The sequence below is a fragment of the Phyllobates terribilis genome, unplaced genomic scaffold (assembly GCF_046119375.1).
Source record: "Phyllobates terribilis strain yellow unplaced genomic scaffold, ASM4611937v1 Scaffold_4__5_contigs__length_816908805, whole genome shotgun sequence".
In the NCBI taxonomy this organism is placed as follows: domain Eukaryota; kingdom Metazoa; phylum Chordata; class Amphibia; order Anura; family Dendrobatidae; genus Phyllobates; species Phyllobates terribilis.
Genome location: NW_027362764.1, coordinates 161301806 through 161329601, shown reverse-complemented (window position 1 = coordinate 161329601; position 27796 = coordinate 161301806). Strand labels below are relative to the sequence as shown.

Sequence of the window (27796 nt, the reverse complement as noted above, 5' to 3'; positions counted from 1 at the left end):
TGCCTCCGTTACTTCAGCTCCCTCCACGGCGCCGTCTCCGGCCTTGATTCCTCCTGCGCCATCCTCAGAGGCGGTCTGACTCCTCGTCTCGGGTGGCGTGCTCCGTTGGCGGGTTCCTGCCTGCAGGGCCATCTCTCTGCTCCATGTGGCCAGTACGTCTCGCTGCACTCGGGCCATCCTCTGAGCCAAGCCCTCCAGTGCGGTCCGTGCATGCTCCCGATCTCTGGGGAGCTGCGCCAGGATCTCCACCAGGCCTTCTGGGGTAGTCGCTTGCAACAGGCTCCTGACCACTGGGTCGGTGCTGCCTGCCTCTCCCTCCATCTCCGGGTGCGTTCTCTCTGGACTCTTCTCCAGACTCCTCCAAGCTGCTCCCATCTTCTTCCTTTTGTTCTGTCTCCGCCCACATTGGGGGTCGTCCTGGGGCAACTTTGTGATTGCCAGTTCCAGGGGCAGTTCCCTCACGCTGATGGACATATCAATCATCACAGTCTCTGCTGGTGGGGGCGGTTTCCACTTTTGGCGCCATTTCCGATCCTGGCCCACGATGGGAGGTGGCCTCTTGCCATCCTCTGGCACGCCCATAATGGCGTCCGCTCTGCCAAGGCGGGAAATCTTCTCAGATGGCGGGAACCGCTTCCCAGTGGCGGGAAACACTGCAGATGGCGGGAAAAGACTGCAAATGACGGGCAAATGGCGGGAACTGATCCGAGATGGCGTCCGATGGCGGGGACCCTCTGGAATTGGCGGGAGACTTCGTTTTGAGGTAAATGCGAATTTTTCTTCAGGCACGCAGTACCCGGTGGTTGCGGGCACGTGATCCTGCCGACTACGCCAAAGTTGACGCGCCCCCTGGGCCATGTTGTTAGGGATACCCGGATCAGATGGGGGTTGTAGTCTCCGAGTGGCTGTGACCCGGTCCGTGCCCAGGGTGTCAAACTCAGTGTGCGGCAGTCCTTGCAGATGTTCTTAGTGTCGACTACGCCACCCGTTGATTTGCGGTCAAAAGGCCGCCGCTGCAGGATGGTCCGCTGAGGCTGGTGGTGTGTGTGCAGCTGTGGTAGTATAACCCCCAACGGGAGGGGTATAGCCTCAGGGGGTCAGACGTGGAGGATGGTGGTTGTGAAGGTGCAGCAAGGAGACTCAGAGGCATGAAATGCAGTTTCAGGGTTTTTACTCACTGGTGTTGCTCGGGTCACTCTGTACAGCAGTGACCACCCAAGCCGTGCTGCGTCCACCAGGTGCGGGACTCGGTCAACTCCCGGGCAATTCCTGAGTATGGTCCTGAGCTCCCTTCTTCTCTCTCTCTCTCTCTGGCCGTTCTCACCAGGGATCCACCTATGTCCGGCTCCCTCGGGTCTCTTGGTGGTTGAACCTTCTCTGGCTTCCCTGACCCTATGCTCGGTGTGCCATTCTGGTGGATTTGGTGAGGGTCATGGCAGATCCTGACCACGACCTCCGGTTCCTGGCTAAGGTGTGCTTTTGGCCACTGCCAGCTTGGGATCCGGTACCCTTTTGCTGACCCTTCACCCTTTTGTCCTTATTCTGGGATCTTGGGGTCCCCTCTCGTCCTGCGCCTCTGGGTCCCTCTTCCTTCTCCTCTCCTGGAGTTACTGCTGACTCTCTGACTCTCTGACTGACTGACTGACCCTGTCCTAAGATGGTGCCCACCTTATATACTCCCACTATGTGTGAGCTCAGGTGACCAGCACCCAATGAGCTCCTACATTTACCCAGACTACTCCCCCTATCTGCCCCTACACTACTGGGATGTTCCACCCCCCTCCCACTCCAGCCAGGGACAGACGCTGTCGTACCTGCACATATACTGGTGGGAGTACCGTTGTTCTGTCCCCTGGAAATGGGATGTATGTAGTGTATGCAGCTAACTGAGCTCAGTTCCACACTCCATCCTTACCCGGGAGTGGAATACCACACCTCTGGTTTGAGGTGCAATACCCCTGTAGCAGCCGAGTCCTCAGGGTGCTACACAGGCGGACATGTTAGGTTGCCTTGATCCAAAGGTGGTGCTATCGATGTCGGACAGCGCTCAACACCAGCTGGTGTTACCACCTCCAAAGAAAATGATGACCTGCCAATCACGCTGGCTGTTGCGGGTAAAGAGGTGGCAGGTCTGCGCCCCAAAACAGGTGTGACTGCTGTCCCCCCAGTCACAGAGGATGAAGAGGCCGCGGATGCACAAGATATGGCAGACGGTTGTTGGCCCGGCCGGCTAGGCCGCATTGTAGCACACTGAGCTTCCCACTGCAACTTATGCTTCATGTCCATGTGCCGGTTCATGCATGAAGTACTCAAACTATGTATTTTTTGGCCTCTACTTAGCTTTTGCTGACAAATGTTACAGATAACACGAGTTGGGTCATCTTTATCGATCTGAAAAAATGCCCAGGCTATGCAAGGCTTAGCACCCATGCGACCTGAAGAGCCACCACGACTTGTGGTGAGAGGCAGAGTTGTGTTTGAGGATGCAGTTGTTGACGTGCTTCCAGTACTACGTCTCTGTCCAGGAAGGCGCAACCTGACCTCGTCGTCACTAGCATCTTCCTCCACCTCCTCTGCTGACCTCATCTCTTGGCTGACTGTGGGTTGACAGTAAGTGGGATCTCCAACCTCATCATCATCACCCTGTGTGTTATCACACCCGTCGTCCTCAGAGCCAACCTGTTCCTGCCCTGACAAAAAACTAAAGTTGTCGCTCCAATCAGGTATTTGAGTCTTATCATCGTCTTTCTCATTGTCTCCACCAACAGGAGTTACAGTTTGGGAATGAGGGTCTACATTATGGTCAGAACCTTCTGCGTCTGGTCCTGGATCCGACTCATAAAGATTCTGGGCATCAGTGCAGATCATTTCCTCGTCTGGATTCACAGAAGCGCTGGAGTCGACCTCTGATTCCCAGGCTATAGTATGAGTAAACAGCTCTGCAGACTCAACCATCTGTTCTACCTCATACTCAGACGGGCAGCTGGAGATTTGGGAGCTGTGAGGAAGCAAGTGCGATTTGGGTGACACCTTTGAGGACTGGAGTATTTGTGATGTTGAAGTTGATGTGGAGGAGAGCCCACTTAAAGGAGCACTTGATATCCGTTGAAGCACCTGCTGTTTTTGTGCCTCATCTGGAATTTGTAGCGATTGGCGTGGCCGTAAGAAAGGGATCTTATCACATTGTCCGCTAAAAGAAGTAGACATTTTAGTTTGGCTGGAAGATGGTCTTTCTTCTGCAGATGTTACTGTTGCTTTAACACCTACCCCACGGACACAACCTTTTTTCCCCTTCCCAACACGCCTATTCCCCTTTCCACCAGCAGCAGGCCTTTTTCCACTCATTTTGGTGGTTAACTAATTCACAACTCTGGAGTTGTTTGCACAAAAAAACAATGGATGGTAACCGAGCAGAGCTGAGTGGCCAAACTGTGGTATTAGGCCAAAACTATTGGCTGGGTTAGATGCAGAAAAAAATTATATTCAATTTGCAACCTGATGGAGGTCAGTATAGATGGACTAATACAACAAGTCCCACACACAGCTAGAAGCCCAATATTTTTTCAGAGGTAGATGCAGAAAAAAATATATTCAGTTTGCAACCTGATGGAGGTCAGTATAGATGGACTAATACAACAAGTCCCACACACAGCTAGAAGCCCAATATTTTTTCAGAGGTAGATGCAGAAAAAAATATATTCAGTTTGCAACCTGATGGAGGTCTGTATAGATGGATTAATAGAACAAGTCCCACACACAGCTAGAAGCCCAATATTTTTTCAGAGATAGATGCAGAAAAAAATATATTCAGTTTGCAACCTGATGGAGGACACTGTATAGATGGACTAATACAACAAGTCCCACACACAGCTAGAAGCCCAATATTTTTTCAGAGGTAGATGCAGAAAAAAATTATATTCAGTTTGCAACCTGATGGAGGTCTGTATAGATGGATTAATAGAACAAGACCCACACACAGCTAGAAGCCCAATATTTTTTCAGAGGTAGATGCAGAAAAAAATATATTCAGTTTGCAACCTGATGGAGGTCAGTATAGATGGACTAATACAACAAGTCCCACACACAGCTAGAAGCCCAAATATTTTTTCAGAGGTACTGTAGATGCAGATAAAAATTATTTTTAATTTGCAACCTGATGGAGGTCAGTATAGATGGACTAATAGAGAAAGTCCGACACACTGCTAGAAGGCCAAATATTTTTTCAGAGCTAGATGCAGAAAAAAATTAGATTCAGTTTGCAACCTGATGGAGGTCAGTATAGATGGACTAACAGAGAAAGTCCCACACACTGCTAGAAGGCCAAATATTTTTTCAGAGCTAGATGCATACAAAAAATTATTTTGAATTTGCAACCTGATGGAGGTCAGTATAGGTGGACTAATAGAACAAGTCCCACACACTGCTAGAAGGCCAAATATTTTTTCAGAGCTAGATGCAGAAAAAAATTATATTCAGTTTGCAACCTGATCGAGGTCTGTATAGATGGATTAATAGAACAAGACCCACACACAGCTAGAAGCCCAATATTTTTTCAGAGGTAGATGCAGAAAAAAATATATTCAGTTTGCAACCTAATGGAGGTCAGTATAGATGGACTAATACAACAAGTCCCACACACAGCTAGAAGCCCAATATTTTTTCAGAGGTAGATGCAGAAAAAAATATATTCAGTTTGCAACCTGATGGAGGTCAGTATAGATGGACTAATACAACAAGTCCCACACACAGCTAGAAGCCCAAATATTTTTTCAGAGGTACTGTAGATGCAGATAAAAATTATTTTTAATTTGCAACCTGATGGAGGTCAGTATAGATGGACTAATAGAGAAAGTCCGACACACTACTAGAAGGCCAAATATTTTTTCAGAGCTAGATGCAGAAAAAAATTATATTCAGTTTGCAACCTGATGGAGGTCAGTATAGATGGATTAATAGAACAAGACCCACACACAGCTAGAAGCCCAATATTTTTTCAGAGGTAGATGCAGAAAAAAATATATTCAGTTTGCAACCTGATGGAGGTCAGTATAGATGGACTAACAGAGAAAGTCCCACACACTACTAGAAGGCCAAATATTTTTTCAGAGCTAGATGCAGAAAAAAATTATATTCAGTTTGCAACCTGATGGAGGTCAGTATAGATGGACTAATACAAGTCCCACACACAGCTAGAAGCCCAAATATTTTTTCAGAGGTACTGTAGATGCAGATAAAAATTATTTTTAATTTGCAACCTGATGGAGGTCAGTATAGATGGACTAATAGAGAAAGTCCGACACACTACTAGAAGGCCAAATATTTTTTCAGAGCTAGATGCAGAAAAAAATTATATTCAGTTTGCAACCTGATGGAGGTCAGTATAGATGGATTAATAGAACAAGACCCACACACAGCTAGAAGCCCAATATTTTTTCAGAGGTAGATGCAGAAAAAAATATATTCAGTTTGCAACCTGATGGAGGTCAGTATAGATGGACTAACAGAGAAAGTCCCACACACTACTAGAAGGCCAAATATTTTTTCAGAGCTAGATGCAGAAAAAAATTATATTCAGTTTGCAACCTGATGGAGGTCTGTATAGATGGATTAATAGAACAAGACCCACACACAGCTAGAAGCCCAATATTTTTTCAGAGGTAGATGCAGAAAAAAATATATTCAGTTTGCAACCTGATGGAGGTCAGTATAGATGGACTAATACAACAAGTCCCACACACAGCTAGAAGCCCAATATTTTTTCAGAGGTAGATGCAGAAAAAAATTTATTCAGTTTGCAACCTGATGGAGGTCAGTATAGGTGGACTAATAGAACAAGTCCCACACACTGCTAGAAGGCCAAATATTTTTTCAGAGCTAGATGCAGAAAAAAATTAGATTCAGTTTGCAACCTGATGGAGGTCAGTATAGATGGACTAATAGAATGATGCGATGCCCAAAAGATTTTACTTCACTAGGTGCAGTAAAAAAATTGGTATTCTATAGACAGGTGGTATATCTTGCAACACAGATAGGCTACTCCACTGACTAACACACTCTGCAATAGGCCAAAAAGGATTAGCTTTGCTAGATTCAGCCAAATGCTGTGAAAAAAACTTGCACAGCACTGGCACAGACCTGCCTGGCAAAAACTGATAGGAACTGATGTAACCTAGTCCTGAAAAGGACTCCAATTACAATTAGTCTTTACTCCCACAACCTATCTATTTAAGAGCACAGACCTGCCTGATAAAAGTCGTAGGAAATGCTGTAACCTAGTCCTTAAAAGGACTGCAATCACAACTATTCCCTACTCCCAAGCTATCTGTATATTTGTGCGAAAATTGGCTTGAAATTAACAAGGTAAAGCGCACACAGCAACAGCGGTGCCGTCTAACACGCAGCTGCAGCAGTGAGAAAATGGTGGTGACGGGGAAAATGGCTTGGTCTTATAGGGCAAGGACATGTGACATACACTGCCAATGACACATGCCTTGCTTGTGTGAAAAAAAGCACTTCGCTCCGTGTGTGCGCTGCTGATAGGCTGACAGATTGCACCTCCCCACTGTAAATGCGTTAAAGAGAAAAAAAAATGGAGATCTTCATTGTTCCTGCAGAGATCCATCCCCTGCCCCTCCCCCCACCCCGCTGTACACTCAAACTGCGTATTAACATTAATTTTCATCATTACTGAGAAAAAATCCAGTTATGATTTTGGTGCACGAACAGTTATCGAACATAACCTCGAACAGCCGAATTTTTCTCAAATTGTTCGTGTTCGCCGAACGGCTCGAACACCGCCCAAAACAGCTCGAATTTGAGATTGGCGAACAGTTCGAGTAGAACAACGCTCATCTCTAGTTATCAAACATAACCTCGATCAGCTGAATTTTTTGCAAATCGTTAGAGTTCGTAGAACGACTCGAACACCGCCCAAAACAGCTCGAATTTGAGATTGGCGAACAGTTCGAGTCGAACACCGCTCATCTATACTCATTTTTACCAGAAATGTATCCAAAATTATTTGGTAATTGTGAAACCCCTCACTGACATGACAAGAAAAGGGGTGGGGGTTGGGGCTGTGTTGTCTCAGGGTCTGTCCCCTGGTAAATGGCTTCCATGTACTTTCTTTTCCAAAAAATTGTCTTTGGCTGAGAGAAATTATGACGTGGGTAATAGAGAGCTTTTGGCGATTAAATTGGCTTTCGAAGAATAGCGACATTGGTTGAAGGGAGCAGGCTATCCTATTACTGTTATCACGGACCATAAGAACCTGTCATATCTTCAGTCTGCTAAATGTCTCAACCCTAGGTAGGCTAGATGGTCTCTTTTTTACTAGTTTCAATTTTGTTGTCATTTTCCATCCAGGAGTGAAAAACAACAAGGCTGATGCTTTATCCCAGAGCTTCCCTGGTGGTGGTGACCATGTGAACCCTGGCCCTATTTGCAGAAGGGGGTAGTCATTTCGGCTTTGTACCCTGACCTGGAGGGAGAGGTGTTGGAGGCTCATGGGGACGCCCCTGCCTCCTGCCCTTCGGGGAGGTTATTTGTACCATCTAATCTGTGCTGTAAAGTAATTAGGGAACATCATAACTCTGTGCTTGCTGGTCATTAAGGTGGTAAGGCAACTGCAGACCAACTTTCTCGTAATTTTTGGTGGCCGGGGTTGCATCAGGATGTGGTTGAACATGTGTCTGCTTGCAGTATTTGCGCACGTTCTAATGTATCGCACAACCATCTGTCTGGTCCTCTTCTGCCGCTGTCTATTCCTAGCAGACCATGAACACACTTGTCCATGGATTTTATTACTGACCTACAGGTATCTGCAGGCAAGATTGTGGTTCCGGTGGTTGTAGATAGTTTCAGTAAAATGGTTAATTTCATCACATTACCGACACTTCCAAATGCCAAGTTTTTTACTCAGGTATTCATTAACCCTACAATGCGTATCGGGGGCCTTTTAGACCCCAGTGCTTACTTTTTTGTTATTATCTGCAAAATTACTTTAGTTAGAATTTTGAAACTCTAGGTATTCCTCAAGTATGTCGTTGTTGGTAATATCCAGTTGTTCATATAATTTTTTTGATAGGAATTTTGGTGTAACAATGCTTTTTTTGGGAAAACCACATCTGTACGGAACGGGGATCTTTTAGGCCCCTGCTATTTTTATCATGTACTCAGCAGTGTTTGTGTCTCAAGTTACTTTATTTGAAGTCAGGGTTGTTGGTGGAGGGGCTAGGGGGTGGATCATGCCATGTGAGGATGTCATGTGATTTTGGGAGGGAGTGATAAGGCCTAGAAGGAAGACGTATCTCTTCTGCAAAAAATAAGTCCTGGAAAAATATCTCAGAAGAGGAACTTTATGCATATAATGGACTTTTACTGCTGGCAGGAAGTCAAAAATCGTATGATGTTCCAATCAGAGAATTATTTCCGGACAAACTTTCTGATCCACACTATAAAGCGACAATGGCATTTGATGGATATGAGGAAATTAGAAGAAACATTCGATTTGATGATAAGCGAACTTGTGCAGCGAGGTTCCAAACAGACAAATTAGCCCCTATCAGTTATATCTGGAACATATTTACCAAAAATTGCACCAAACTTTACAATCCTAGTACTAATGTTACAGTAGATGAGCAACTTGCACCCTTCAGAGGACGTTGCAAGGTCATACAATACATGCCCAGTAAACCAGCCAAATATGGAATAAAAGTCTTCTGGATGTGTAATTCTGCAAATGATTATGGCATAAATGGGCTTATCTACTGTGGCAAAGAAGTTGATGCTACAGAAAGATCTAGGGTATCAGATTGTGAAAACACTTTCTGTACCAATATACAATTCAGGTAGAAACATTACCATGGACAATTATTTTACCAATGTTGCGCTGGGCAATTTTATGCTTGAAAAAGCTGTTACACTTGTTGGTCCTATGAAGCAAACTGATGAGAAATTCCTCAAGCAATGAAGCACAATCCACAGCGAGCACTTTATGAGAGTGTCTTTGGTTTCAACAACAAAGCGACACTGGTATCTTACAAAGCGAAGAAGGAGAAATCTGTTATATTACTCAGTAACATGCATTATGACTGCAGTATTGACATCAATGACAGGAAATTGAAACCAGAAATCATCCTGTATTACAATAAAACTAAAGGAGGTGTAGACAAAATGGATGAAATGGTGGGAGAATATTCATGCAAGAGGCAAACAAGACGTTGGTCTGTAGTAATTTTTTCAAATATGCTTGATGTAGCAGCCCTGAATTCATTCATTATTTATACAGAAACTCATCCAGAATTCCATGCAAGGAGGAAGGACAGGAGACGCCTATTCTTGAAGGACCTTTGCCATGAACTTGTAATGCCTCACATGATGGAGCGAAGCAACATGAAATGCTTGCCAAAGCAAACTAAAGAAGCAATGAAACGGTGTGGCGTACAGTTTCAGGATATTCCAGGGCCAGGAGAAAGAAAACTAAAGCGTTGTTTCATTTGTCCAAGAAACTTAGAGAGGAAAACTGAGCGATATTGTACCACTTGTGGGGAAAATGTCTGTAAAGAACATTCTTCAGAAAAGATAACATGTGAAAACTGTTTGGAAGACCAATAAAATTGAAAAGAAAAAGTTGGAAAAGAAATGTAGCTGCAGCTAGTTTACTCTAGATTTATATACCTTTGTGTGTTTTTCATATCTTTGAAATTTGGAAAAAAAAATGTTAAAAAATGATAATTAAAATGTTGTACGTTATTCATATCTTATTTTGCAATTTTGAAATAAACTTGTAAAAGTTATTTATGTGAGTTTCTCCTAAAAGGCCCCCATTACATAAAAGTGTAGATTTGTGACGTCACGCATGCTAGGGTTAATTAGATTGGGAAGCTTTACGAGGTTCCTTCCGATGTAGTGTCAGATTAGGGGACGTAGTTTGTTTCTAAATTCTGGAAAGCTTTCTGTACTCAACTGGGGGTACAGTTGTCTTTTTCTTCTGCCTTACATCCTCAGTCGAATGGACAGGGCGCATTAATCAGAATTTGGAGACTTACTTCAGGTGTTTTGTCTCCAATAACCAGGATTCCCTTCAGTACTTGGTGCACTGGAGGGGTTATAGTCCAGAGGAAAGGATGTGGGTTTCAGCATCAGAGGTGAATGTCCCTAGGTTGGTTCATTCTTTCCATGCCTCTCATCCAGAGAAACCTGATCCTGAGTGTCCGGAGGCCACTCGTAGAAGGGGGGTATTGTCATGGGTGTGTCAGGTTTGACAGACAATCATTCTGGATCCGGCTGTAAAAGGTCACTGCGCTTGGCCTTGCAGACACCTTCTTGATCTTTTCATCATTCATTCTTCTCTAGGACCCAGCAGTGATCTCCTCCTTCTGCTGCTAATTGACACACCCTTGCTGGATCTTTATATACCCTAATTTTCTCCAGAGAGTTGCTGGCGATAGAGTTAATTCCTCTGTTCAGGTCTAGAGTTCTGGCAGTCGGCTGGATTCTTCTTGGAGATCCTTTGTAGATTGTGGTCATCATCTCTCTGGTGTCTTCTCAAAGCTAAGTGTATCCCCTTGTATGTTTCCCTTGTTTGTCTTTAGTTGCAGTGGTGCTGACTAGTGCTCACCCCTCCCTACCTAGGACCTAGCTCTATGGTCAGCCAGGGCTAAGGTATCCTGTTCGGTGATAGGTGCGTAACCTATTTAGGGACAATAGGGGAGTCAGGGTGTTGTTAGATCTACTTAGGGCTCTCCACTCCCCCTTTCCCTAGCTGCAGGGCTTCCCCCCTTTTCCCATCATTGTATGCTGTGTTCTTCCCATAGCTAGCATGACATTTTCACAAACTGTTGTACTTGCTTATTTTCACTAAAAACGCAACAAAACCTGATAGCTATGTTCACACTAGGCGATTTTTCTCTACCCATTACTTCCAATGGGTGAAAAACGTTGAAAGAAGTGACATGTTCTATTCTGCAAAAAAACACGCAAAGCACAAAATACTGATCAAACAAAAAACAAGGTGTGTGCATGAGATTTTTGGAATCTCATAGACTTTGCTGGTACTGTAAAATGCAGCTGAAAATTTGCATAAAAAAAAGCATAAAAAACGCTGAAAAAACGCAATGTGTGAACATAGCCTAATACTGTATTGCTCGCAAAGGCAACTTAGCCTCTGCAGCATTGGAGAAACGCAGGAACTCTGAAGATCTAGTTATCTGGTCAGCTTCAGAGAAACTCTGGGAAGCTGTATAGCAAACACATTGCAAGTGTGAACTCCTTGCCTAGGAAAGCAGTCACCTCATAGGTGGTAATAACCTAGGCAACAAAATGTAAAATATGAAATTAACATTCACTCTGTTTTTGAGAATGGGGAGAATTTTGAATAGCCCTTTAAGGCTGTGTACACACTTTTCATTTTTGCTTTTTTTTTTTCAGTGCAGATTTGTCACAAAACCTGAAGGGTTTCCTGATGCCAGCAAAGTGAATGAGAATCCTGAAGTCTCATGCACATTTTTGACCTGCGTTTTTCCTGCCAAGAGATGCAGAAATGATGCAGAAATTTCTGCATCAAATACTTAACATGTGCACATACCCTTAAACCCTTTTAAAGTTTATTAGTATTACAACTTTCTCACGGAGCTCTCACTGACGTCAGTGAGGTGAACAAAGCATCTAGATGTAGCAAAGCTAGACTTATCGTGTGACAAATGGATTATCTTCTCGTCGGACAGGTGAAGAATATGGTGGTTAATTATTTTTCCTTTTTCCGTAATAAATGGGTAAAAGATGGGGGGGTTATTTCTATAAAGGAGTCTGTGTCATTATTTCAAATAAAGGACTTTATTCTGGGAGGTTTTTATTTAAAATATAACAATGGGGTTACTAATAGGGACATCTTATAGACACTTCTCCATTACTAACCCCTGGGCTTGATGTCAGCGGGCAATTCAAAACTGACATCAACCCCAATACTATTACCCCACTTGCCAACACACCAGGGCAAGTGGGAAGAGTCGAGGCTAAGCGCCAGAATTGGTGCATCTTATGGATGCGCCATTTCTGGGGCGGCTAAGAGCTGATGTTTGTAGTCTGGGAGGGGGCCAATATCCATGACCCTTTCCTAGCCTATTAATATCAGCTCATAGTTGTCTACCTAGCCTTTTCTGGTTATTAATTCTCGGTGGGACGTAATTTTTTTTTTGGGGGGTCCCCCATTTTAATAACCAGTAAAGGCTAAGTACACAGCTGTGAGATGATGTTAATAGCCTGGCAAGCTCCATATGCATTACATCTGCTTTCCCCCAGCTGGTTAACAAAATTTCGGGGGATTCTACGCAATTTTTTGTATAATTTATTTATTTATTAGTAAAATACATGTACAGTAAGCTACACACGCACTGTTCTAATTATGTCACTCACATATTTCCATCTATTCTATATATATATATTTATTCTATTGTAACGGGTCACACTGTGAATTTACTGTACTCGGCTGATGAAATGTCGGGTTTTCTAGGAGATGGGTGCGTTAAAATCAGACAACACAAGCATGGTCTGAGTGCCGTGCGATTTTTTCTTATCGCACCCATTGATTTGCATTCGTGAGTCTCATCTAATATACGTGGCCACTTGCAGCATGCTACGATTTTTTTTCTCAATCTGATCTGAGCTGCGTAAAAAAATTGCAAATGAGCCGGAAATTATTGAATAACATTAGTCAGCAATCCAATTTTTTATCGGATTGTTCTCGTCCATTTCTCTCTCGAATGAGTATGAGCCCATTTCTGAATAACTGGATCACTGACTAAAACAGTAAGTACTGTACTGTTTCCTAAAAATGGAAACATTGTTTTCAGGAGGCCCTCCGACCTCTATGTCTCTTGCATGGGACATTGGAGTTCCTCCAAATTTTTGGCAGCCGTTGCATTCACTGCATAGGCAAACAGTATGGGAGACCCACTTCCTAAAAATGGGAATATTGTTTTAAGGAGGTCCTCCGACCTCTATGTCTCTAGCAAGAGACATTGGAATTCCTCCAATTTTTTTGGCAGCTGTTGCATTCACTGCATAGGCAAACAGTATCGGAAACCCACTTCTTTCTAATGGGAACATGTCGTTACTGTGGCCGAGCTCTACGTGTCTTTAAATTGGTATTGGGGTTTTTCCCCAAATTTTGGCAACCCTTGCAGTCACTGCATACGCAATAACAGTATAGGAGACCTACTCTTTAACATTGGTAACAACATTGCATAGCCGACTGCTGCCCCTTTAAGAATCGTAAAAATAGGCTTTGTGACTTTCAGAGTCCCTCCTTATAAATGAAACAGGATGTGTCTGATGATGTCTCACACACCACATAGCCAGTAAGGTAGTTAAAATGTTAAAATTACATTTCCTGGTGAATGCATTTTTCACCGTGCAAAGCAATGCAAAAGTGTAAAAACGCATCAAAAACGCTACGTGTGAACATAGCCCATGGTGTGGAGGAGCATTTTTATTTTTGGTTATTTATTTTGCCTTATATACAAGTCATTACCCTGGAAAGGATGTTCTTTAACATTTTTCCCAGGAAAATCCATTTTGGTTTAGTTTTTGTATGTTTTATTGTGAGTCCGTAAAAGTGTTGTAATACCTCTGAAACGTTATTGACAGCAGTGACCTGGGAGTCAGAGATGCTTCTAGGGGTCTTCCCCATGCTGTTCCCATGTCATTTAAGCACTGTTCCCATCGATTTGGGCAATTTTTAGGCCCTCTGCAGACCGCAGGGGGAGCCACCAGAAAAATGCTCGAGTTTCCCATAGACTTACATTGGCCTCGTTACTCGGGTCGAGCACTCGAGCATTCCAATTTGCTGAACCCGAGCAACGAGTACCTGAGCATTTTAGTATTCGCTCATCACTAGTGGTGATACATGATGTAGCATGATGCATTATCCTGCTCAAAGCAGCCATTAGAAGATTGGTCATAAAAAGATGCACGTAATCTGCTACAACCCCTGCAAAAAATATGGAATCACCGGGCTCGGAGGATGTTCATTCAGTTGTTTAATGTTGTTGAAAAAAAGCAGATCAGACATGGCACAAAACTAAAGTCATTTCAAATGGCAACTTTACGGCTTTAAGAAACACTAAAGGAAATTAAGATAAAAAATGTGGTACTCAGTAAGGGTAATTTTTTTCAGACCAAGCAGAGGGAAAAAATTATGGAATCACTCAATTCTGAGGAAAAAATTATGGAATCACCCTGTAAATTTTCATTTCCAAAACTAACACCTGCATCAAATTAGATCTGCTCGTTAGTCTGCATCTAAAAAGGAGTGATCACACCTTGGAGAGCTGTTGCACCAAGTGGACTGACATGAATAATGGCTCCAACACGAGAGATGTCAGTTAAAACAAAGGAGAGGATTATCAAGAAGGTAAATCATCACGCAATGTAGTAAAAGACGTTGGTTGTTCACAGTCAGCTGTGTCTAAAATCTGGACCAAATACAAACAACATGGGAAGGTTGTTAAAGGCAAACATACTGGTAGACCAAGGAAGACATCAAAGTGTCAAGACCGGAAACTTAAAACAATATGTCTCCAAAACTGGAAATGCACAACAAAACAAATGAGGAACGAATGGGAGGAAACTGGAGTCAATGTCTGTGACCGAACAGTAAGAAACCGCCTAAAGGAAATGGCATTTACTTACAGAAAAGCTAAACATAAGCCATCATTAACACCTAAACAGAAAAAACAAGGTTACAATGGGCTAAGGAAAAGCAATCGTGGACTGTGGATGACTGGATGAAAGTCATATTCAGTGATGAATCGCGAATCTGCATTGGGCAAGGTGCTGATGATGGAACTTTTGTTTGGTGCCGTTCCAATGAGATTTATAAAGATGACTGCATGAAGAGAACATGCAAATTTCCAGTCATTGATGATATGGGGCTGCATGTCAGGTAAAGGCACTAGGGAGATGGCTGTCATTACATCTTCAATAAATGCCCAAGTTTACATTGATATTTTGGATAGTTTTCTTATCCCATCAATTGAAAGAATGTTTGGGGATGATGATATCATTTTTCTAGATGATAATGTATCCTGCCATAGAGCAAAAACTATGAAAATATTCCTTGAAAGAAGACACATAAGGCCTGCAAATAGTCCGGATCTCAATCCAATTGAAAATCTTTGGTGGAAATTGAAGAAAATGGTCCATGACAAGGCTCCAACTTGTAAAGCTGATCTGGCAACAGCAATCAGAGAAAGTTGGAGCCAGATTGATGAAGAGTACTGTTTGTCACTCATTAAGGCCATGCCTTAGAGACTGCAAGCTGTTATTAAAGCCAGATGTGGTGCAACAAAATACTAGTGATGTATTGGAGTGTTCTTTTGTGTGTTTGTTTTTCATGATTCCATAATTTTTTTCCTCAGAATTGAGTGATTCCATAATTTTTTCCCTCTGCTTGGTCTGAAAAAAATTACCTTTACTGAGTACCACATTTTTTATCTTGATTTCTTTTAGTGTTTCTTAAAGCCCTAAAGTTGCCATTTGAAATGACTTTAGTTTTGTGCCATGTCTGTGATCTGCTTTTTTTCAACAACATTAAACAACTGAATGAACATCCTCCAAGCCCAGTGATTCCATAATTTTTGCCAGGGGTTGTATATTTCCATTTTTCTCTGCTTAGCTGAAAAGAATGGTACCCAGTAGATTCTATAGTTTATAGATAGTAGAGTTACTTATGTCTTTATGACAGTTTGAGATATTATTCTTTTATACAAAATACATTGTCACCCGTTGAACCGGCCCTTATGATTTTTTTTCTCTGAACAGTCATTTCTGACATTATTCGTTACGATTCAAGAACTGCAATTTCCAACATTACAAAACCAAACTCATTCCATGGTCAGATTCACTCAGATCACCTTTCTATCTCCTCATGGTAAGTAACTGAGCCTTTTTATATTGTTGGCATGCTTTAAGAGCTGCAGTCAGATGATTTGCTGGTTAGTGTCTTTGACTTAACAAACAGCTGTCCAGTGTATTTAAAAGGGTTTTCCTCATCTCAGACATTTACGGTTAACTCAAGGGGACACCGAATGTATGAGCATGACTCTCTCCACTAACTTCCATGGGGGTTACGGATACTGACAAAATTCGCTGTTGGGAGACCCCAGGTAACAACCATAGTCTTAATTAGCAGGTGGTGAATTCCAATATGTAATGCCAGAAGGAGAAAAATAAGTTATAAACAGTACACAGCAGGGGCACATTTATAAGATTATCTCAGCACAGGAACATTTTTAAACACATCCAATTGTGGAAATTATTTTTATTCCTTCGTGAACTTGGGTTTTTCCATTTTTGCATTTTCATTTTTTGCTCCTCTTCTTCCCAGAGCCATAACCTTTTTATTTTACAGTCAATATGGCCATGTGAGTTCTTGTTTTTTGTGGGATGAGTTGTACTTTTGAACGACACTATTGGTTTTACCATATCCTGTACTGAAAAAAGGGAAAAAAAATCAAAGGGCAGTGAAATTGCAAATAAAGTGCAACTCCACAATTGTTTTTTGGGGTTTATTCTTACTATGTTCACTAAATTGTACAACTGACCAGCCATTATGATTCCCCAGGTCATTATGAGTTTGTAGATACCAAACATATATAGGTTCCTTTTTATATAAGTGGTGAAAAAAAATTCCAAAGTTTGCAAAAAACAAAATTGCGCTATTTTTTAGACCTGTAGCGTTTCCATTTTTCGGGATCTGGGGCTCAGTAAGGGCTTATTTTTTGAGTGCTGAGCTGATGTTATCATTGATACAATTTTGGGGCAGATACCATGTTTTTATCGCCTGTTACTGCAATGCTGTGGCAACCAAAAAAACATAATTCTGACGTTTTGATTTTTTTTCTCGTTACGCCATTTACCAATCCGATTACCGTATTTTTCAGACCATAAGACGCACTTTTTTCCTCCAAAAATTTGGAGGAAAATGAGCGGTGCGTCTTATAGTCCGAATGTTGCGGGGGGGGGATATATATATATATATATATATATATATATATATACTGTGCTGGGGGAGCGGTTGCGGCGGAGGAGCGGGGCACAGGAGGCAGAAGTCGCTTGCTGCAGCCTACACTGTCCCCGCTGCTAAAGAAAATGAATATTCACTGCTCCCCACGTCCATAGGCATGGGGAGCAGTGAATATTCATGCTCCTTAATAGCGGCACACAGTGTATCAGCAGCGCGGCTCCTGCTGCTGCCGGGCGATCGCGTGTGCCCGCTATTAAAAGTCATGGGCGTGGGGAGGGGGTGAATATTCATGCCCTTTAACAGCGGGCACACGCGATCGCCTGGCAGTAGCAGGAGCCGTGCTGCGGCTACGCTGTGTGCCGTCTATGAAGGAGCATGAAGTCACTGCTCCCCGCGCACACAGTCCCAGCGTGGGGAGCAGTGACTTCCGGCAGCTGTTCACTCCTTGTGCGCCGCACATGGCAGTGACGTCATGCACGGCTCACATGTAGAGATCAGTGCGGGCAGACAGGATGCAGCGCTGGAGGAGAGAGAAGAAAGGTGAGTAGGATAAGGATGAGGGGGTCATACATACCAGGGTAAGGATGAGGGGGTCATACATACCAGGGTAAGGATGAGGGGGCCATACATACCAGGGTAAGGATGAGGGGTGCCATGCATACCAGGTTAAGAAGAGGGGGCCATGCATACCAGGATAAGGATGAAGGGTGCCATGCATACCAGGATAAGGATGAAGGGTGCCATGCATACCAGGATAAGGATGAGGAGTGCCATGCATACCAGGATAGGGATGAGGGGTGCCATGCATACCAGGATAGGGATGAGGGTGCCATGCATACCAGGATGGAGGGGTGCCATGCATAACAGGATGGGGATTGGAGCCACGTATAATAGGAAGGGGGGGCATATCTACCAGGATGGGGGATATTATCAGAATTGGGGGACATTACCCCTATTCCAGTGTCAGCAGCTGACCTGCTCCCCCTTAACAGTGCATCGTGACCACATTTTTTGCTTAAATTTTTATTTCTATTTTCGTCCTCTAAAACCTAGGTGCGTCTAATGGTCCGGTGCGTCTTATAGTCCGAAAAATACGGTAATACTTTTTATATATTGAGAGATCGGGCAATTCTGAAAGCAGCGATACCAAATATGTGTATATTTGAATTTTTTTATTGTTTTATTTTGAATGTGGCAAAAGGGGGGTGATTTGAACTTTTATATATTTTTTAATATTTAAATTTTTTTTTTTTTTACTTTTTACCTGCTTCAGCCCTGCTGTGTGTAGCTAGGTTGCTCACTTGCTATGAGCGCCGACTGCTCATAGCAACCCATCGGCGGCCCACAGTCATGCGAGATGGGCGACGTTGGGCGGGACTAGTGATGCGCTTCCAGCGCAGTGATGTTAAATGTCGCTGTCATAGGTTAATAGATCGCAATTCCACCCGTGGCTGTTAGGGGCACATGACATCTGATCAGATCAGCTGTCATTTTTAGTCAGCAGGCAAGAAACAAGGTCAGAATAAAAAGCAGGTTATTAACAAGAAAGTCAACTGATAAGTACACCTTATCACACACAGGAACCTAGAGAACCTTATTGCTCATGCAGTTTTGAGGTTATTCCCTATTCACAGGACTTACTGATTGCTAGGGGATCTGACCCTTGGTAACCTCAGATCCTGAGAACAGGGTCTGCTCCTGTCAGAATGGAGGTGAAGTTCAGCATGATCACCACCACTCGATTAATTCTCTAAGGACTAGATTCATTGGGGATGCCAGAAGTCAGACTTCCAGCAATGAGTTAGTTATCCCCTATCATAAGGATAGGGAATAACTTCAAAGCTTGGTACAAACTCTTTAAAGGGAATCTGTCACCAGATTTTTGCTATGTAATTGGAGGGCAGCATAAGGTAGAGGCTGAGACACTGATTTCAACAATGTGTCACTTATTAAGCTGTGCGCTGTTATTTCAATACAAACATTGTTTTGTTAGCAGGAGATTATCACTGCTGAATTAGCTGCCCTCATGCCTCCTGGTCCAACCATGCCCCCAACACTGATCAGCAGCTTACTAGCAATATACAATGTACATAGAAAGATGCTAATCAGTCGTATGGGCAGGGTTAGCTTTCTGAGCACTGCTACATCTACAGTAGAGAAAACTCTGATTGTATCACAACTGCTGCACCCAGTAAACTAAATTATGCATCACTGGAATAAGGGTCTCTTTCCATCATGTTTCTATGCTTCTCTTAGATGAGGTAGCAAAAAAGTGGTGACAGATTCCATTCTGGGTCAACTACATCCCTCAGTCACCGAATTGACAACATCAGGAACCTCAGCAAAGAGTGGGGGGTGTTGAGAGGCAAACACAAAAAAGTTCAAGAGAGCGTGGAATAAACAGGAGATCATCAGCAGTGGCATTAAATAAGTAGGACATCTACCTTATGAGATTAATGCTTATTTTTATTATGTTAAAAATTTCTCAGTGACATGGTTTCTGTCAGTACTGAAAATCTAAAGTATCAGTTTTCATGGTAAATCTGAGAAATGTCTGTAGTTTGCATGAAATATTTGTGTAAAGTTGTCATCTTGTACTTTCTGAGTGTTATATATTAGAAGTTTTGTAAAGGTTTGATGCCAGTATTTTATTCTCCAAGTGCTGAAACCGGCTCCAGGGGTAGAATAAAAAGATTGAATTTGGGAAAGGCTTTAGCAGAGGGACCCTGGGGTGGCGAAACATACATGCATTTATTTCTGAACGCTTGTTTTATGAGTTCTCCTCCGGCTTTATTCAATTACAGATGTTTTATGACTACAGAACAACAGAAGGTCAGGTGGCAGAGACATGACCTGATCTTTAGAGAGAGTTCTTAACTGATGGCTTTTCTTGTCATGGTCATTTCATCAAAGCAATGAATAATTTTACAATTTTTCCATCATGTTTTTAAGAAATAGAATCCATAAGCCATAATTTAGTGTTATCTTAAAATGTATCTGATTATAATTTTACAAGAAAGATCATTGGACACTATTATATTTCAATGGAGGTACTCAAAGGATTTTAGATTCTTACAAGACAGAGTAGAAGCATTGTATTATAACTAACTAGTTTGCAGTGGTGTATCAATAATGTTGGTATTAATAGGAAATGGTTGTCAATACTGTATAGGTTTACCATAAAACTGTGGCAGACAGCCCTCTCAACAGTGACAAAATCTGAGGAGTTCCTACGCATCTCTCACATCTTGGTGACCACACGCAACGGGTCAAGTAGATGTCGTCTATTACAAGCTTAAGTGCCAGTCTAACAGCCTAGTACCTGATCTGACATATGATCCTATAGGATAGAAGCTGTGGATTCCAGAATTTTGTGTGATTTGCTAAGGGAAAAAGCATTTTTATGGAATTTCTACGTCATAGGGCATTTCTGTTTTTAGGAATGGAGTAGCTACCAGTAATCAAACCCTCTACATTTCGGAGACTAGAAGTGTTTGATTCGAGAGTATTTGCATAATCGGCCTGGATTCTCTTGCATGAGAGAATCCACAGCCTTACATGTAGAGTGACTCATGCAAACCTCCCTGCTGTGTAAATCCTTTTTTTAAACAAATAATGCATTTGGTGTGGAAATGTATACAGTGAAGGAACTGTGCTTTAACCCCTTCGTGTCCGAGCCAATTTTGATCTTAATGACAAGCCAAAATTTTTTAAATCTGACCAGTGGTAAGAACTCTGGAACGTTTCAATGGATCCCAGTGATTCTGAGAAAGTTTTTTTTGTGACACATTGTGCTTTATATTAGTGGTAAATTCAGATTGATATGTTTTGCGTTTATCTGTGAAAATATTGGAATTTTGGCAAAAATTTTGAAAAATTAGCAATTTTCAAAATTTCAATTTTTATATCCTTAAGCCAGTCAAGCTGTACAAAATAATTAATAATTACCATTTCCCATACAAGTGCTTCTCCATAAATTATAATATCATTATGAAGTTAAATTAGTCACAATGATCTATTTCAAGTGTTTATTTCTGTTAATGTTGATGATTATGGCTTACAGCCAATGAAAACCTAAAAGTCATTATCTCAGTAACAGCTTGAAAAATGTTTTTTAAAATCCGAAATGTTGGCCTACTGAAATGCATGTTCAGTAAATTAACTTTTGGATGATATTCTAATTTAGTGAGAAGCACTTTTATGGGAAATTATTAATTATTTTGTACAGCTTGACTAACCGGCTTAAGGATATAAAAATTAAAATTTTGAAAATTGCTAATTTTTCAACATTTTTGCCAAAATGCCAATATTTTCACAGATAAATGCAAAACATATCAACCTAAATTTATCACTAACATAAAGCATAATGTGTCATTTTGGAAACTACACACCTCAAGGATTTTATCCAGGGTTATAGTGAGCATTTTGAACCCACAAGTACTACACTGAATTTGATAATGTTTGGTCGTCAGATTGAAAATTTTCATTTTTTTTAGCCCCAAATTTTTCACTTTTGCAAGAGGTAAGACGAAAAAGTGGACCATATAGTTTGTTACCCACCAAAAGTTTTGTTTGGACACATGGAAAAGGAGAAGTGACATTTGGTATTTGTAGTGTAAATTTAGCTGGAATAGATTGCAGACACCATGTCTCATTTGCAGACCTCCTGAGGTACCAAAACTGCAAAAATCAACAAGAGACCCCATTTTGGAAATTAGACCCATCAAGGAATTCATCTAGGACTATGTTGTGCATTTTGAACCCATATTGGATTCACAGAACTTTTTAAAATGTGGTTGTTAGTGATGAGCGAGCACTAAAATGCTTGGGTGCTCTATGCTCGGATCGAGCACATTGGAATACTCGGGTGCTCGACCCGAGCAATGAGCCCAATGTAAGTCTATGGGAAACTCGAGCATTTTTCAGGCGGCTCCCCCGGCGGTCTGCAGAGGGCCTAAAAATTGCCCAAATCGATGGGAACAGTGCTCAAATTACATGGGGACTGCACGTGGAAGACCCCCAGAAGCATTTCTGACTTCCAGGTCACTTCTGTCAACAACTTTGTCAGAGGTATTACGCCACTTTTACGGACTCACAATAAAACATACCAAAACAAAACCAAAATGGATTTGCCTGGGAAATATGCTAAGGAGCATCCTTTCCAGGGTAATGACTTGTATATAAAGCAAAATAAATAACCAAAAACAAAAATGCTCCTCCACACCTTGGGCTATGTTCACACGTAGCGTTTTTGATGCGTTTTTTCACTTTTGCATTGGTTTCAACCGTGACAAATGCATTCACCAGGAAATGTCATTTTAACATTTTACAACCTTATCTGGCCATGTGGTGTGTGAGATATCATCAGACACATCGTGTTTCATTTATGAAGGAGGGACTCTGAAAGTCACAAAGCCTATTTTTATAGGGCCATCAGGCGGCCTTTACTATTCTTAAAGAGCCAGCAGTCGGCCCTAACTATTCTTAGAGAGCCATCAGCCAGCTATGTTTTATTGTTCCCATTACTAAAGAGGGGGTCTCCTATACTGTTATAGCGTATGCAGTAAGTGGCAGGGTTGCCCAAAATTTGGACGCACCCCAATACCACTTTGAAAATTTGGATGCACCCCAATACCCCTTTGAAGAGACTTAGAGGGCCTCCTGAAAACAATGTTCCCATTATTAGGAAGTAGGTCTCCCATTGTGTTTGCCTATTCAGTGAATGCAAGGGTTGCCAAAAATTTGGAGGCACTCCAATGCCCCTTCGAAGAGACGTAGAGGGCCTCAAGAAAATATGTTCCCATTCTTAGGAAGTGGGTCTCCCATAGTGTTGGCCTATGCAGTGAATGCAAGGGTTGCCAAAAATTTGGAGTCACTCCAATGACCCTTGGAAGAGATATGGAGGTCAGAGGGCCTCCTGAAAGCAATGTTCCCATTATTAGGAAGTGGGTCTCCCATTGTGTTTGCCTATGCAGTGAATGCAAGGGTTGCCAAAAATTTGGAGGCACTCCAATGCCCCTTGGAAGAGACGTGGAGGAGGGCCTCATAAAAAATGTTCCCATTAGAAAGGAGCAGGCCTCTTATACTTGTAATGCCCATGCACTAAGTGTAACAAACATTTACCACTGGGGGGTATACATGAACATACTGTATACATTTATTTTTTTACGGGCATCATAAACACCCTTTAAAAAAATTATGTGGGTGTTGCATCACGGACCATGGTCACCCTGGTGATATGGTGGTGGAAGATGAGGAGAAGGAGGAGGACAAGAGCAAATAGCCAAAATCAGGAAGCGAATACCCATGTCTGGGTGTGAAAAGGTGTATGGGAATACATCTCCCAAGAAAAGACACATGATTTGAGTTTATGTTATGCTGCTATAATTCGGTGATGTTGAGTAGTCTGGCCCAATCCAGCCCTTGTTCATTTTTATAAGAGTCAGCCTGTCAGCATGTTCAGTTGACAGGCGGATGCTCTTATCAGTTATAATTCCACCTGCGGCACTAAAAACCCACTCTGATAAAACGCTGGCAGTAGGGCAGGCCAGGACCTCCAAGGCATAGAGAGCGACTTCATTCCACGTATCCAGCTTGGATACCCAATAATTATAAGGCACAGAGGAATCACAGAGGACGTTGGTACGGTGGGCAATGTACTCCCTCAGCATCTTCCAAAACTTTGCACTCCTTGTGAGAGTACCCCGCGCTTCAGGGCTTGTGCAATGGGAGGGGCTGAGAAAATTCTCTCAGAACTTTGACAGTGTTCCCCTGCGTCTGCTAGATTGAAGTTGTGTCTCTCTCGCCTGTACTCCTTGGTTGTCCAACGAAGTGTGACCTCTGCCGCCAGCATTTTCAGATGGGAATTTTTTTAATAGTTTCGCAACAAGGGCCTTCTGGTACAGCCCCATTTTTGTAGACCTGTCCACCTCAGGAATAAGAGATATAAAGTTCTCCTTGTAGCGTGGGTCTAGAAGTGTCACCAACCAGTAATGACTGTCACCCAAAATTTTGAGAATGTGAGGGTCATGGGAAAGGCTGCATAACATAAACTCAGCCATGCGTGCCAGACTACTAACAGGCAAGACTTCCGTGTCCTCACCAAGAGGATGACTGACCATGCTCTCCTCCTCCTCCGCCTCCTCTCTGTCCTCTGGCTATCCACGCTGAACAGATGGTATGACAGCTGTGCAGGTAGTACCGTCTTTAGCGCATGATACTAGCTCCTGTTCTTCCTCCCTACTCCTCTTCCTCATTGTCCCCCAATCTACTTTGGGATGAGATGAGGCTTGGCTGTGTGTAATCACCCTGTATGGTTCCTTGCTCCATCTCATCGTGCTCCACCTGCAATGCATCCTCTTTGATTGTGAGCAGAGAGCATTTCAGAAGACAGAGAAGTGGGATGGTGACGCTAATTATGGCGTCATCGCCGCTCACCATCTTGGTGAAGTCCTCAAAGTTTTGGAGGATGGTACATATGTCTGACATCCATGTCCACTCCTGAGATCTTATGTGTGGAGTCTGAACTGAATACCGACGGCCTTGTTGATGCTGGTACTCAACAACTGCCCTCTTCTGAAAGAAAAGAAGCAAAGGGTAGAGTATGCACCAAGCATAGTAAATAATCAAATATAGAGGCAGTGTGTTGAAAACATTGTAGAAATTTTATTATAGAAAAGACATACAGCACCACTTAGTTAAAAAATACAGTTAAAAAACATATAAGACAAGAAAAAACGCATGGACAGAAATACCCCTCTAGAGAGTTCTAACATGTGAATCCAATAGGTATAGTGTACTTACAGATATCTACATCAGAGAATATATGGCACAAATATAATATGAGATCCAATGATCCTTGTTGTATAGACAGACCGTTATAATAAGCCCTCTGAATGATCTGTATGACATAGGTATAATATCAGATCCGATAATCCTAATACTGCGAACAAGCTACTATGATGAGCCCTCTGAATAGTTAATAAAAATGTCACTATAATAGAGAATTCAAACATCAGGGAAGAATATATCCTCCCAGATATTAGTGCATATCTGACAGTTAAGGATTAGTGTTGAGCCACCCCCGTAGTGTTCGAGTTCGGTTCGTCGAACACCCGTGTGTTCGCCGAACTGTTCGTCGAACTGTTCGTCGAACACCTTCGAACACCGTTAAAACCAATGGCAGGCAAACAAAAACACATAGAAACACATAGAAAACACCTTCAAAGGTGTCCAAAAGCTGACAAACTGCTCAGAAGACATAACTAACACATGGAAAAGTGACAAGTACATATAGTCATGCGAAAAGAAAAGAGGTGGAGGAGTAAAAGGAGGGGGAGACACAGATATAGGCATGTCATGCCCTTCTAAAATCCAAAAAGTGAGAAGCCGACACGGCCAGTTCGTTCCTGCCCGTGCCACCTCCGTGTCGCCGGGTTTGTGCCAGAGCCGCGGTGGACCCTGACGGCCAGCCCCCCTCTCCCAATACTGGTGCCTGTCCGCTGGTGGGTCGAGCCCCCCCGCAGGGGGGGGGGTAACATCTGCAGAAGAAAGACCATCTTCCAGCCAAGCTAAGATGTCGACTTCTTTTCGTGGACAATGTGATACGATCCCTTTCTTACGGACACGCCCATCGCTACAAATTCCAGATGAGGCACAAAAACAGCAGGTGCTTCAGCGGATATCAAGTGCTCCTTCAAGTGGGCTCTCCTCCACCTCAATTTCAACATCACAAATCTTCCAGTCCTCAGAGGTGTCACCCCAATCGCACTTGCTTCCTCACAGCTCCCAAGTCTCCAGCTGCCCGTCTGAGTATGGGGTAACACAGATGGTTGAGTCTGCAGAGCTGTTTACTCATACTATAGCCTCGGAAAAGTAAGTCTGCTCCAGAGCTTCTGTTAATCCAGACGAGGAAATGATCTGCACTGATGCCCAGAATCTTTATAAGTCAGATCCAGGACCAGATGAAGAAGGTTCTGAGCATAATGTAGACCCTCGTTCCCAAACTGTCACTCCTGTTGGTGGAGACAATGATGAAGACGATGATGAGACTCAAATACCTGATTGGAGCGACAACTTGACTTTTCGGTCAGGGCAGGAAGAGGTTGGCTTTGAGGACGACGGGTGTGATAACACACAGGGTGATGATGACGAGGTTGGAGATCCCACTTACTGTCAACCCACAGTCAGCCAGTCGATGAGGTCAACGGAGGAGGTGGAGGAGGATGTGACTAGCCCAGGGGATGGGGATGACTCGGTACCCGGGCCTTTGCCTGGCCTTGGGGATTTCGCGGTGGTCGGCTCCCTGGCCCGTACCCTGGGGTCACTCTTTAAAAGAGTGGATAATTGTTAATTTTATAAGAGTTTGTGACGCCACCTGTGGTATCTGGTGAGAAGCACCAGCGCTGCAGCAGTCCACTGAGACCCGTGATAAGGCTGCTCGATGGTATAGCTTTCCACAGGTGGAGCTAGGTCTCAGGGCAGCGTATGCAGGGGGAATGCAGGACAGGCGAGACCCAGCTGGGTCAGAGCAAGAACGGGAACGGACACGGTAGTCACTTCAGTACCTTTTACTGGAGGAAATTCAGGCACATCCCGGAGCACTGTAGGGTGAAGGGTGAATATCAGGATCCTCCCCAATGAGCGGGTGTAGGGCCTCCTGTTTCTTGCCTCTGCGTAGTAAGTTTCTGACCTGCCTGGAGCTAGGCCTAACTTTGTCTCTGTCCTGCGCTGGCTGACCTTGTGGTAGGGCCTTCTCTTGGAGTTCACGCTCCCACTATGCGGGGCCTAAGCGTCTCCTGGCTCTGTTACGTATCAGCACCTTAGCCATCCTGGGACTTGTAGTTCTCCAGGGATTCCGGTTATGCCTTACTGAATCTAGTTAGCAGGAGCCTCGTGCTCCACTGCTGAACTATTAACTGAGTTCTCTAGACTAGACTGAGCTCCACTGCAGACTGACCTCTCTTAGGCTTCTCTACTGCAGGAACTCTTCAGAGGAACTGAACTGCCTAGCTCCACCTTCCCTATTTATATCCCTAACAGGCTCCCTCTGCTGGTCTGAGGTGGAAGGTGGAGATGTGTGAATATTTATGGGGGCCTCTTGTGGAGGATACCATCAATACACTCTTCTAGGATATGTGATACCAAGCACAGCGGGGCGTCACAGATGCTATTGACGACGAGGTTAGGTTGCGCCTTCCTGGACACAGATGGAGTACTGGAAGCACGTCAACAACTGCATCCTCAACCACAACTCTGCCTCTGACCACAAGTCGTAGTGGCTCTTCAGGTCGCATGGGCTCTAAGCCTTGCATAGCCTGGGCATTTATTCAGAATGATAAGGATGACCCAACTCGTGTTATCTGTAATATTTGTAACCAAAACATAAGTAGAGGCCAAAAAATCCATAGTTTGAGTACTTCATGCATGAACCGGCACATGGATATGAAGCATAAGTTGCAGTGGGAAGCTCACTGTGCTACAATGCGGCCTAGCAGGCTGGGCCAACCACCATCTGCCCCATCTTGTGCATCCGCGGCCTCTTCATCCTCTGTGACTGGGGGGACAGCAGTCACACATGTTTTTGGACGCAGACCTGCCACCTCTTTACCTGCAACAGCCAGTGTGATTGGCAGGTCATCAGTTCATTGGGAAGTGGAAACACCTGCTGGTGTTGAGCGCTCTCTGACATCGAGAGCACCAGCTTTGGATCAAGGCAATCTAACATGTCCGCCTGCATCTTCCTCACAGACCGGCAGTTTGCCGGGGACA

The 27796-nt window shown here is 43.3% G+C and overlaps 1 long non-coding RNA gene across 2 annotated transcripts in view; it reads left to right on the top strand.

Annotated features, from left to right (window-relative positions):
* The window catches only part of LOC141264264 (uncharacterized), a 225954-nt gene that overhangs the window by 58573 nt on the left and 139585 nt on the right, over positions 1–27796 (top strand). The window contains exon 2 of one of the 2 annotated variants that reach the window (XR_012319862.1): positions 15823–15931. The exons of the other annotated variant lie outside the window; for it this stretch is intronic. This is a non-coding gene — a long non-coding RNA (uncharacterized lncRNA). The remainder of the gene's footprint in view (positions 1–15822; positions 15932–27796) is intronic. 2 annotated transcript variants of the gene reach the window in all.